The sequence below is a fragment of the Ischnura elegans genome, chromosome 7 (genome assembly GCF_921293095.1).
Source record: "Ischnura elegans chromosome 7, ioIscEleg1.1, whole genome shotgun sequence".
NCBI lineage: Eukaryota > Metazoa > Arthropoda > Insecta > Odonata > Coenagrionidae > Ischnura > Ischnura elegans.
The window spans coordinates 82,475,156-82,487,224 of record NC_060252.1 but is presented as its reverse complement, the minus strand read 5'-3'; positions in this window follow the sequence as shown (position 1 = coordinate 82,487,224).

Sequence of the window (12,069 nt, the reverse complement as noted above, 5' to 3'; positions counted from 1 at the left end):
CAAAATGACGACGCATCGTTTTCCCTTAACCGAATGCGACCAAATTAAGTTTCGCGACGAAAAATAAGTGCTGTCATACATTAGATACAATCAAACTAGCTTTCGAAACCGTATCTCGGATAGAAATAATTGCCCTATACATTACTAACTTCGGTTCGAAAGCACCCCAATGCATATTCATGCGTCTATTGGACCGCCCGAATTTTTCTCTATTTGGTGGGGTAATTCACTCCCACCAGTCGATCGATATAATGGTGTGTAAAGGTCTGTAAAAAGTACGTGAATACTATCCCCAACCCTATCTATCTCCCCATTATTTCTTTTCATATGCGCCCAAGAAAGGCCGGCATTTAATGCAAAATTGTGCAATCAATCATTGTCAGAAACTCAATTTAGAAAGTGTTCCTAAACTGAATTGGATTTTCAACTCCCGATAATTCTTTTTCGCTCACTGCCTTGGTGTGAACGGGGAGAAGAGGAAAAACTATGCAATTTTAAAAGTTAAAACATGAGTGACGGACTGAATTAAGTTCAGCGCTTTGAGAAAATTAAAAATAAAGCTTTGATATCAATAAAAACCGATCCTCCATATCGTCTATTAAGGCGAGAAGAGATGCTCGCAAACAACGAGCGGGTTTTCAAAAAGTAATATGACGGCGTGAAATTTTCTGTTTGCGTTTAATCAAATTGCGGGACTCCCTCCTCTCCTTATTTTGATTTCAATCTCATTATTCATGACCGCATGAATGACGATCCCTACACCTGGCGATCCTTTTTAAAGATATCTCCTTCTTCATTATTTGATCGTAATTACTGTTACCGCGTAGTCCGTTGTGCTGTTTACTTTGCATAAAAGATGCGATACTCTCTAATTAAAAATTTACATGATTCCTGCGTTGGTTATTTGTGGATGTAATTTTTACGATAGCGTTTGAATTTTTTTCTTTTTTTTATGCATAGATGTGGTGATCGATTTCTCGTTTGTAAATTTGCGCTATGATTGTTTGTTTCCTTAAATGCCACGAAAATTTTTATGCAAGCATGTATGTGGAACTGTTGCTTGAAGTGACAATGTGGCAATAACTTTACCATCCCTGTAGGGTTGGTCATGTTATCATGTCACGGCGAATTATAAAAAAATACAATGGTGTAATTCTAAATTAGAGTATTACAATAAACTGACAATTATCACAGTAAATAATGTTCCAACGAAAAATGGGGGTCCATTAAGTAATTAATTCATTCTTGTGGTTTTTAAATATTCTAATTATTTATTTCCTTAGGATCTGATGCTAGTAAAGAATGAATGACCATTATTGTGTGGTTGGGGCTGCGGTCAGTAAGACAGAGTTCACTTATTCGATATTACATGTTGGCATGTGTGGTTCTGATTTCCTTGATCGTTTACTGTGAGTAAGCTGCGGTAGTAATTAGCAATTATTACCGATTCCAAGATTAGTATGCATGACTGAGCCAAGATTTAAAAAATTTCATAATGTTCGTTAAAAGAAGTTTCATATGACATTTTGACCAATGTTTTAATCGCTCATTTTTTTATTTAAAATATTCGGTCACTGAGACATGATATCCCCAGAATATTATCTCATATTCCTCCATGTGAGTGAACAGGCTATTTTGTATCATCTAACTGATACATTAGATAGTAATGAAGATATCAGACAACATTTAAAGCATTAGATAGTGTTCACGATAGGTTCACGTGGCAACCCTTCATATCTTCGCTTATCTATCACTTGTACGAGCTAATTTTTATTTTCGCTAATAATTGGGGTAGAGATGACTATGTAATTTTAAGTTTGGATTTAATAAGTGGCTGATGCAAAATGAAAGTACAAAGATTTTCATCAATAGCGTTAAATGTTGTATCCAACTTTTAGTCAGGTTTTTCCTTTGAGAAGAAACGGCGTTATAGGTATTCATATAGATTAGTTGCATAGCGTACATATTGGAAACCTACACATGTTTACAAAAAATGCATTTGAAGTTTTTAATGTTTTTTATAGAACTGAATTCCGGCGTATGGATTCAAATACGTGGATTTTGAACTAATGTTGTTCATTTTTTCTGTTATCCTGCAGTTATGTATCCGATAAAGGGCATTTATAGTAGAAATTACTACTGCTCATTTGAGAAAAAAAATCAAGATTTTCTTATTCCACGGGTGGTTAGGTCGGCCTAGTCATGGCATTCCTTTTAATCTCAACCTCTAACTCATGGAGAACCCTCTCATAGTTACCTTCGGTGTTCGTAGAACTCTCTCTCCCTCTACTCACCTTTACTTTAACAGAAAAAAACAGAATAACGAAACACATTCTAATAGAAAGCGCCACGTTTTCTATTTCGTGACAGCGTAGGTAAATATTCAGTTATTTTTCAGTTTCATTTTTTTTCCCTCGCCATTGTTACGATCTCCGACATCAACATTTTTCCCTTCTTCTTCCGCCTGAAATCCCACGACAACCGCGCTGCTTTAACCTATCCCGCCCCGAGATCGAAGAACGACCTCGCGAGCCTCAAGAAAAGCGTGATTCGGAGCATCTTATCTCAATCGTGCATAAAATCCGTCCTCTCTGAAGGAGGGGAGGAGAGATCGTGGAAATGTTCCAAGGAGATTGGGCCGTTGTGGGGAGATGAAGGGGCTGGGTTCGGTTTCCTCTCCCCCCTCCCCCCACCTTCCAATACCTGTTCAACCAACTGCATCCACGTTTCTTGGCGAGGATTTTTACTCCCTCCTACCGCTGGTCACGCCTCCTCCTCTACATCTAACTCTTTTGAAACTCTCTTTTCTCACCCTTTTGCCTTTCGGAACTAGTCTATTTTGCTCTGTCGAGTGAGAAAAAATAAGTTGGCGGGAGCAAATGTGGTTCTAATATCTGCAAACGTTTTACAGAAAAATTTCGCGTGTATCAGCGGTTTCAGAAATAAAATTCATAATTTAGCCAATTTTAATCAAAATCGCAGAAAATGGTAAAATTCCGCAACATTAATATTGTTTACTCTATATCGCACCCCAATTTATTTTATGGTTTTGTAAGATGAATGAAACTTAAACAAGCTAGGACAAATTCTTGCTTGTATCAATAATTATTTTTAATTGAATTCACTAAAAACAATCGTATTCCTCAAAAGTTGTATTTTTTATTTCATATATTTCCTAAATTTATTTTAAGGTATTTGCAGAGGAATGAACGTTAGGCAAGCGAGGCCGGGGAAGGAAGGGAATAATATTTATATCTAAAGTTTTAGAGAATAAGCATTATTTTGAATTGTAAATATTTTCTAATTGAGAGAAGAGACTATCAGGGTTTTAAGACAAATTTCCCACTGAAATCTGCATTAACCAGGCCTATAGATGTGCCGCCCCTAACGCATATTTAAAAACGACGCCTGTCGCATCGTTGGCAGCACAGTTATCCGAATTTCACGGGAATATAAGATATAATTAGGGGTGTTAGCCGAATTTTATAACCATGATAAAATAATACATCAAAGTATTACCTTTTCAGTAATATTTATCGTGATTTCAAACACTCAGTTGCAAATATCGAGAAAAAATAAAGTCGGTCTCGGTAGCGGCGGGGTAGAGTTCTCGATCGAGTGCCAAAATCGATGTTCACGGGTTCGAGTCTCGACTAGCTTGGTACTTACTACGTAGTCCCCAGCCAGGGCATGTGTGTTTGTGATTTTTCATTGTCAATTTTTGAAATTTCCCCGTAGTAAAAGGCCACGTTTGACCTTTTCTTGGGCCATGGATAATTCATCATCACTGGTCAACAATCCTAGGACTGGTTTGACGCAGCTCTCCACTCAGTTCTCCTATCAGCTAATCTTTTCACTCCTACGTATTTCTTCTCTTTCACATCTCTCTTTACTTGTTCCATATATTTTGTTCGAGGTCTTCCTTTTCCATTCTTGCCTTCCACCTGTCCTTCGACGATTGTCTTCATCACGCCATCATGTCTCAAGATGTGGCCTATAAGGTTGTTCCGTCTTCTTATTAAGGTTTTCATGAGGCTTCTCTTCTCTCCTACCCTTCTTAGGACTTCCTCGTTACTAACTCGGTCGATCCATTTGATTTTCATCATTCTTCTATAATTATACATGGATAATTATACATTACGAATGCTACCACTCTTGACGTCTCTGCTGCTATGAGCGTCCATGCCTCGCTTCCATAGATAAATATACTCCATAAGTAACATCTGATGAATTGTTTCCATACTTCTATGCTTCTATTCTCAGCTTCTCCTATATTTATTCATTCTTGGTGAAAGACTGTTATTCTTACGCTAAAACTGCTATTCAATTCTATAAAATTATTTGCATAGTTTCAGCAATCGTTGAAGAGTGTATATGATTTTTTGTTTTGATATTTTGCAAATGGTGTGTGGAAAAAGTTGGCTGGCAAGGAAGTACTTAATGCGTTGGTGGGTACGATAGAGGCAGGTGAAGAGGGATGTAGGTTTCTGTAGCCCCGTTCTTTCCTCAGAACGATGAGTGAACCTGAACAGCTTTGCATGAGACAGGAGTTGATGTATTTCTTATAAAAATGATAATTATTATTCTAACTATTATAATCATCATTATTATAATTATTATTAATATCAATGTGCCGGCCTCTGTGGCGGCAGTGTAAAGTCTTCGCCTGCCGAACATGAGGTCGCGCGTTCGAGTCCCGCCTGGGTAAGTTTCCATTATCCAGGGCATGGTTCTTCGTGTACGTTTCATTGTTGACTTTGTTGAATACCCCGATTTAAAATGGCCTATGAGAGCTGTATTCGGAGGTTTGGGAACAAAATAAAATAAAATAAAAATATTTATTCAATTCTTTTAATGTCAACAGAATTTGATTCTTACACACCTACCTCACATTTTTTCATTTCATCATAAAATTATATTACAATAAATGGATCGCCCTGCTTTCATCGCTCCATAACGGACGTTTTTGAAAACCGTTTCAAAATCGCCTACCTTCCACGGTGCGGACTGTGGCCTCGTCTATGGAGTCCCCCCCTGCTGTAGTGATTCGAGTTATCCTCTTGGAATCATTCCCGTCCTTTTTTAAATGAATGCGCCGCTGAATGCCTGTTTATGGTGACTGCTGCTTCATTTCGTTCACCTATTTGGAACACGTTTCGCTGACGGGGATAATGCACGGCGTCGAAATTCGCTGCACAGTGGGGTCGCCCGCCTGCGGTGAGAACTTCCCTCGCTGCCTTGCCAACCTCTCTCTCCCATTCTTGTCACAGAAACACTCCGAATGAAACGTCTCGCTACCTTTACTTCCCATCCCTCTATCCGTGTCCATTCTAATTTGACCGTCCTTCATCTTAATAGAAGATAATTCGATAAAATATCGCAGTATGATATTTTTCCTTTCGTTAATATTGTTTTGCCGAATTGTCTGTAAGTTAACGGCGGTCTGCAACGAGTGAATCTTTTGTATTTCTTTTCATTTTTTCTTTTCTTTTATGATTGTAATGTCATGCTGGACTTGTAAAAGTTGTACAATAATTTTCTCATGGGCCACAAGGCCACGAAATAAACGAATTTATTATTATTATTATATATTTTTTTATGTTTTCACAGCATTTTTGCTGGTTGTAGGCGAGGTACGGGTATCACCAAGTACTCTCGTCTCTTTACTCTGTTTTGAAAAATTTTCTGACAATCCGGCAAGTATTTAAAATTGCTGCTTTTTGTATGGTAATAAACAAGTTTTTCGGCAGTCCAATAGTTTGAAGACCTTGATGGAGTGAATGAGGCACTACTCCTGTGGCGGAGATAATGATGGGTATTATGTGTACTTTATCTGATTTCCACAATCTCTTGATTTCATTTTTAAGTTCTTCATACTTTTCCATTTTGCTGGTGTAGGCTGTAGTGATATTATGCGAATTAGGTACGGTAATGTCTATCAAGTACGTTTCATTGTGAGTTTTATCTTGTACTACTAGATCAGGTCTATTGCTATGGACTGTTTTATCGGTAATAATTGAACGGTCATAATAAATCTTACAGTGGTCGTTTTCAAGGATGGTTTTAGGTGTGTACTTATAATAAGGAACTCCATTTTCTATGAGTTTATACTTCAGAGCTAATTTCTGGTGTATGATGTTGCATATTTGATTGTGACGGTGTAGGTAGTCTTTTTGAGATAAGTTAGTGCATCCACTTGTGATGTGCTGTATCGTCTCAGAGGCATTATCACATTTTCTGCATCTGTCATCCAACAAATTTGGGTTTTTAATTATATATTTTTCATAATTTTTTGTTTTCACCACCTGGTCTTGTATTGCGATCATAAATCCTTCTGTTTCTGGGAAGAGTTGCCCATGCCTGAGCCATGCGTGCGATGCATCTTTATCGATTTCAGGGGCCTCCAGGGCATGAGGGTGTCTTCCGTGAAGGGATTTAGCTTTCCATATTGACATTTTACTGTCTATAGTAACAGTGGTTTCACTAACTTGCATACTTTCGTCAGATAGGTTTAACGGTGTGTATTTATTGTCTGCGTCACAGATAGTTCTCAGGAGATCCGAGGTAGATTTCTTGCTGAAAAAATATTTCCGTAACTGAGAAAGTTGTGAGTTGTGCTGATTCTTGATGTCTACGATACCCCTTCCACCAAATTTTCTGGGCAGCGTGCTCCTCTCTATATTTGAGCTTTTATGGAGCATATTTTTCTCCGTCATTTGGGATCGAATTTTTCTTTGTAGGTCGTCTAGATCTGTTTGTGACCATTTGATTATACCAAAGGAGTATGTCAGGAGAGGGATGGCAAAGGTATTAATTGAATTAGTGAGGTTTCTGCTGTTCAATTCCGTGCGAACAAGTTTCTTGATTCTATTTTGGAATTCAGTCGAAAGTTTTTGCTTTATCGTAGAGTGGTCTAGTCGTCTTGCTTGTTGGAATCCTAGGTATTTATAGGTATCTCCCTCATCCATGGCCTCTATTATTTGCCCATCCAGTAGTGGAATATCATTCCTTTGTACTTTACCTCGGAATATTGTGATAGTTCTACATTTATCTATTCCAAATTCCATGTTTATATCCTTAGAAAATATTTCAGTTAAACGGACTAATTGATTTAGATTATTATTAGATCCTGCATATAGCTTGAGATCGTCCATATAGAAGAGATATTATTATTATTATTATATTATTATTATTATTATTATTTTCATTTTTCCCTCTTGCTATCTTACAAGGATTTTTCACAGTGAACGGACCAAGTCAAGTTCAGCTGTGTTTTGTTATTACTTCCGTAATTATTCTATTGAAAGGAACCGTCGGACAATATGACAGGTGTCCAGGATGACTGACTTTTGTATTTTTGGTAGAGTTTTCTCCAATTTTAGCTTTTTTAGCTGGTGTAGAACTTCGCACGGTGTGATTCCTGTTGTTGTTATCACTATTGGGCATATATCTACTGACTGCATCTTCCACAAGGCTTTGATCTCTGCTGCAAGTTCTGCATATTTGTTAATTTTGGTGGATTGTGCTTTCTGTACATTATGGTTTAAGGGAATTGTCACGTCTATGAGGGTAGTGTGCCGTTTTATTTTGTCTATTATAACTATGTCCGGTCTATTGCTTTTAATTGCTCGGTCAGTTTTTATTTCTGCATTCCAGTATAGTTTGCACTCATTGTTTTCCAAAACATCAGGTGGATGGTATTTGTAGTATGGTTCATTGGTGTCCAGGATTCTATTTTCTCTTGCCAGTTCTTGGTGCATGATTTTAGCTACATTGTCATGTCTACTGGTATATTCATTTGCTGCTAGAGCCGTGCAACTTCCCATAATATGCTCTATTGTCTCAGATTGGTTCTTGCATCTTCTGCACTGATCGCTGTTTATGTTTTCTTTTAATATGAACTTTCTGTAGTTCCTCGTCAATATTATGCGATCTTGAATGGCCCTCATAAATCCGATTGTTTCCCCATATATATTCCCTTGTTTCAACCATATATTTGAAGCCTCTTTATCTATGTGTGGCATGTTTAACTGATGAGGATGGTGCCCATGAAGCTCTTTACTTTTCCATTGATTGATTAGTTGTTCTGTAGTTTGATTCGGGATGTCTAGTTCACGGTTGCTTAGATGAAGTGGTGTGTAGTGAGTGTCTGTTTTACATACTATTTCGAAAAGTTTGCATTTGACTCCTTTGCCATAGAAGTATTGTCTTAGATCAGCAATTTGCTTATAGTGAAGCTGTACAGCATCAAGAATACCAAGTCCTCCTTCATGTGTGGGAAGTATTACTCTTTCTGTGGAGCTCTTTGGGTGGTGTAAACGGTGTTTTGTAAGAAGGGTTCTCACAATTCTGTTTATTTCATTAAGATCGGTCAAGGTCCATTTGATAATTCCAAAGGTATAGAGAAGGATTGGTATTGCAAAAGTATTGATGGCTTTTACTTTATTCCGCCCGTGAAGTTCCGTTTTCAGGATATTTTCTATTCTGCTGCTAAGTTCTTTCTTTATGTTGTCTTTTAACTGTGTATGGGGTATGCCCATTAGTTGGGCAATGCCTAGATATCGGTAACTTTCGGTTTCTTTAAGGTTTTCTATTAAAGTATTTTCATCGAGGGTATAACCATCTGTGGCTGTTAGTTTTCCCCTCTGTAGATGAATGGATTTGCATTTGTCTATACCGAATTCCATTCTGACGCCTTTAGTAAAATTGTTAGTTATGGTTAGCAGTTTTTGTAACTGCATGGGCGTGTTCCCGTACAGCTTCAAGTCATCCATGTATAACAGATGATTTAGGGTGTAGTTGTTGTTTTTCGGGCTTGTGGCTATCTTAAACCCATAACCTGTATGGTTCAGTGTTTTACTTAGAGGGTTTAGACACATACAAAACCATAGAGCACTGAGGGAGTCGCCTTGGAATATCCCTTTGCGGAAGTATATTGTTCTAGACTGCTGCGTTCCATTTGCTGTGTTCAATTTAATTGTTGTTGACCATTTTTGCATTATCAGTTCAAGGAAGGCTAATATATTTGGGGCAATTTTATATATTTTAAGTACCTCCAGTAAGTAAGAGTGAGGTATCGAGTCAAAAGTTTTTTTATAGTCTATGTAAGTTATGCTTAAGTTTCGCTGTTTCTTCAGGGCCTGTTGCGTTACTATGGAGTCTATTATTAATTGGTCTTTGCATCCTTTTGAAAATTTGTAGCAGCCTTTTTGCTCTTCTGTCATTATTTTTTGCGCATCGAGGTGAGCTTGGATTTTATTGGTGAGTATTGAAGTAAGTAGTTTGTACATGGTTGGTAGGCAGGTTATTGGTCGGTAGTTTGCAGGATCTGTATTTGCATCGTTTTTGGGAAGGAAAAAAGTGCATCCTCTAACCAAAAACTCAGGAGTATCTATTGGTTTCTGTAATATATGGCAAAATATTCTTGCTATGGTGGCATGCAAAGCAGTGAATTTTTTAATCCAGAAGTTCTGAAGTTTGTCCGGGCCAGGTGATTTCCAGTTTAGTGTTTTTCTAATGGCCTCCTGAACGTCGTGTTCTGTTATTCTGACTGATGGCATATCTTTTACATCAGCGACCCTGTTTCGTTCTTCACAGAGTGTCTCGGTGTTGTTGTCGTGTGTATCTGTTTTTTCCCATAAATTAGACCAATATTCTGTTAAGTGTGCTATGGGGGGATATTCGGTTTGCGTTTTACTTTTTGCGTTCATTAAATTTCTATAGAATTGCTTTTCGTTCTTTTGGAAGAGATTATTTTGGCGCTTCCGCTCTGTACATTTTTTGTATCTCCTTAGCCTTTTAGAGTAGACGGCCAGTTGCTGCGAGTACTTATCAATTACCTCTGTGATCTTCTGAGCAGAAAGATCTTCCTCACGAGCAGGATAAATTATCTGTTTGACTTTTTTGAGCAGTTTTCTTGTATGTGTTCCTCTTCTATATTGTGTTAGCTGGCCCAGTATCTTCCGTATGTTTTCAATCCGATTCGTTAATCTTTTCTCCCATGGGGGAGCTGACTCAGTCTTCGGCTTACGTCTTCCATTGAAAGTGTCCACCTTCATGTTTAGTGATGTGACTGTGCATATTGCAGCACAGTACAAAAGCAGTTGAAGTTCTTCTATGCTATTGCAGTTCGAAGCTTGATTTGGAAGTATGTTATTATTGATGTATTCCATTATTCGAATCGCTTTATTAGATGTTGTGATCTTTGGAATGTAGGGTCTAAGTGTGGGATCGGTTCCAAAGTATTTCTCCTTTGTTTCATAAAAATTGCGCAAGATAATTTTTTCTTCCTCATTATCACTTCCCTTATCCTGTAATGTAACTGGATCCATCTCTGGAGTTATTTCTCTTTCTTGTTCGATCAAGGTGTTGATACCTTCTGTTGTGCTCACGTTTTCCTGGTTCGCGTTATCACTTTCGATTTGTGCTTTGATTCTATTCAGCTCAAGATTGGAGAGAAGGTTGCGTGTGACTATTGCTCTTCTCCTATCTGCAAGGTTCTGTTCCGAGATTCTACCGGCCAATTCAGAGTGTGCATTTATAAATAACTGTAGCATCCTGGATCTATATCTTATCAAATCGGTCTCCATTTTAGTACTGATATAGTAGCAACGCATGACTTCTTCATTGAGGCTAGTAGTCCATTCAATACGTTGCCTCGGTCTACCTGCTTTTGTGGTTGCTTGAGTTCTATCAGGCAAAGCACGTTCAGCAGGAGAGGTAAGTGGTTGTTGGTTTCCCTCAATTTCGGTGGCAGTAGTATTTTCGGGTGTCCCGATGAGTGCCTGCCACAGCGCATTCTCATCACTGGTGCAGCGCATTCTCATCATTATTATTATTCTTTATTCCACAAGATTTACTTGGAGGTCTGCCAGCGTCGGGCCTTGCCAAGACGCTGCCTCAAGTTACAATTCATTTAAAAACAATCTAACTGTTCTACATGTATCCAGTACTACAGATTTTTGAATGTTATATATTGTGTTTCTTTTAATTTTTAATTGCTCAATTCCAAAATTGAGTGATGAATGTATTATTCCTGTTGATGATATTACTATGGGGATGATGGTGACCACGTCCTGTTTCCAGATAGTTTTTATTTGCCTTGCGAGGTCTTGATATTTTTGTTTCTTTTCCTCGTATTTCTTCTTAAGGTTGTGGTCAGCCGGAACTGCTATTTCAATTATAAAGGTCTTCTTTTCTTTTTTTTTAATCCAGATTATGTCCGGTCTGTTATGCTGGACAGGTTTGTCTGTGTAAATTGTGTTGTCCCAGTATAATTTGTAATTTTCATTTTCTAGCACTGTAACAGGGGTGAAAAGGTAATATGGTTCATGATCCACTTTTAATCCGGTAACATACGCTATTTCTAAATAAATAATTTTGCATACATTATTGTGTCTTTTGGTGTATTCATTACCTACTAGATTCGTACATTCGCTAATTATGTGTTCTATCGTCTCACTCTTTGCATTACATTTGCGACATAAGTCATTTAATACGCTTCCGTCTTTGATTATATATTTCCTATAATTCTTAGTACCAATTACTCTGTCCTGAATGGCTACCATTGTCCCCTCCGTTTCCTTATATAGCTCACCTCTTTGTAACCAGGCATTTGATAGTGAGGTGTCTACGCATTCCTGATGAAGAAATTTGTGATGTATGCCATGTACTTGCTTGCTTCTCCATGTGTCTTCTAGCTCCTCTATTTTTTCTTCATCTATTGATTTGTCTCTGACATTAAGCTGGAGTGGTGTTGCTTTATCATCATTTTTTACGACTGACTTATAGAGGTTAGTCGTCTCGCCTTTCTGGAAAAAATAATTTCGAAATTTATCTATAATTCTGTAATGTAGGCTCTTAATGCGTATTAAACCTCTACCACCATTTTTTCTTTTAATGTATAACCTTTCGACAGCAGCATTTGGATGATGTGATTTGTAATTTGTTAATGCTTTTCTTGTCAATCTATCTAGGTCTTCTAAATCCGTATTAGTCCAATGAATTACACCAAATGTATACGTTAAAGTTGGAACAGCAAATGTATTTATGGCTTTTGTTGTATTCCTG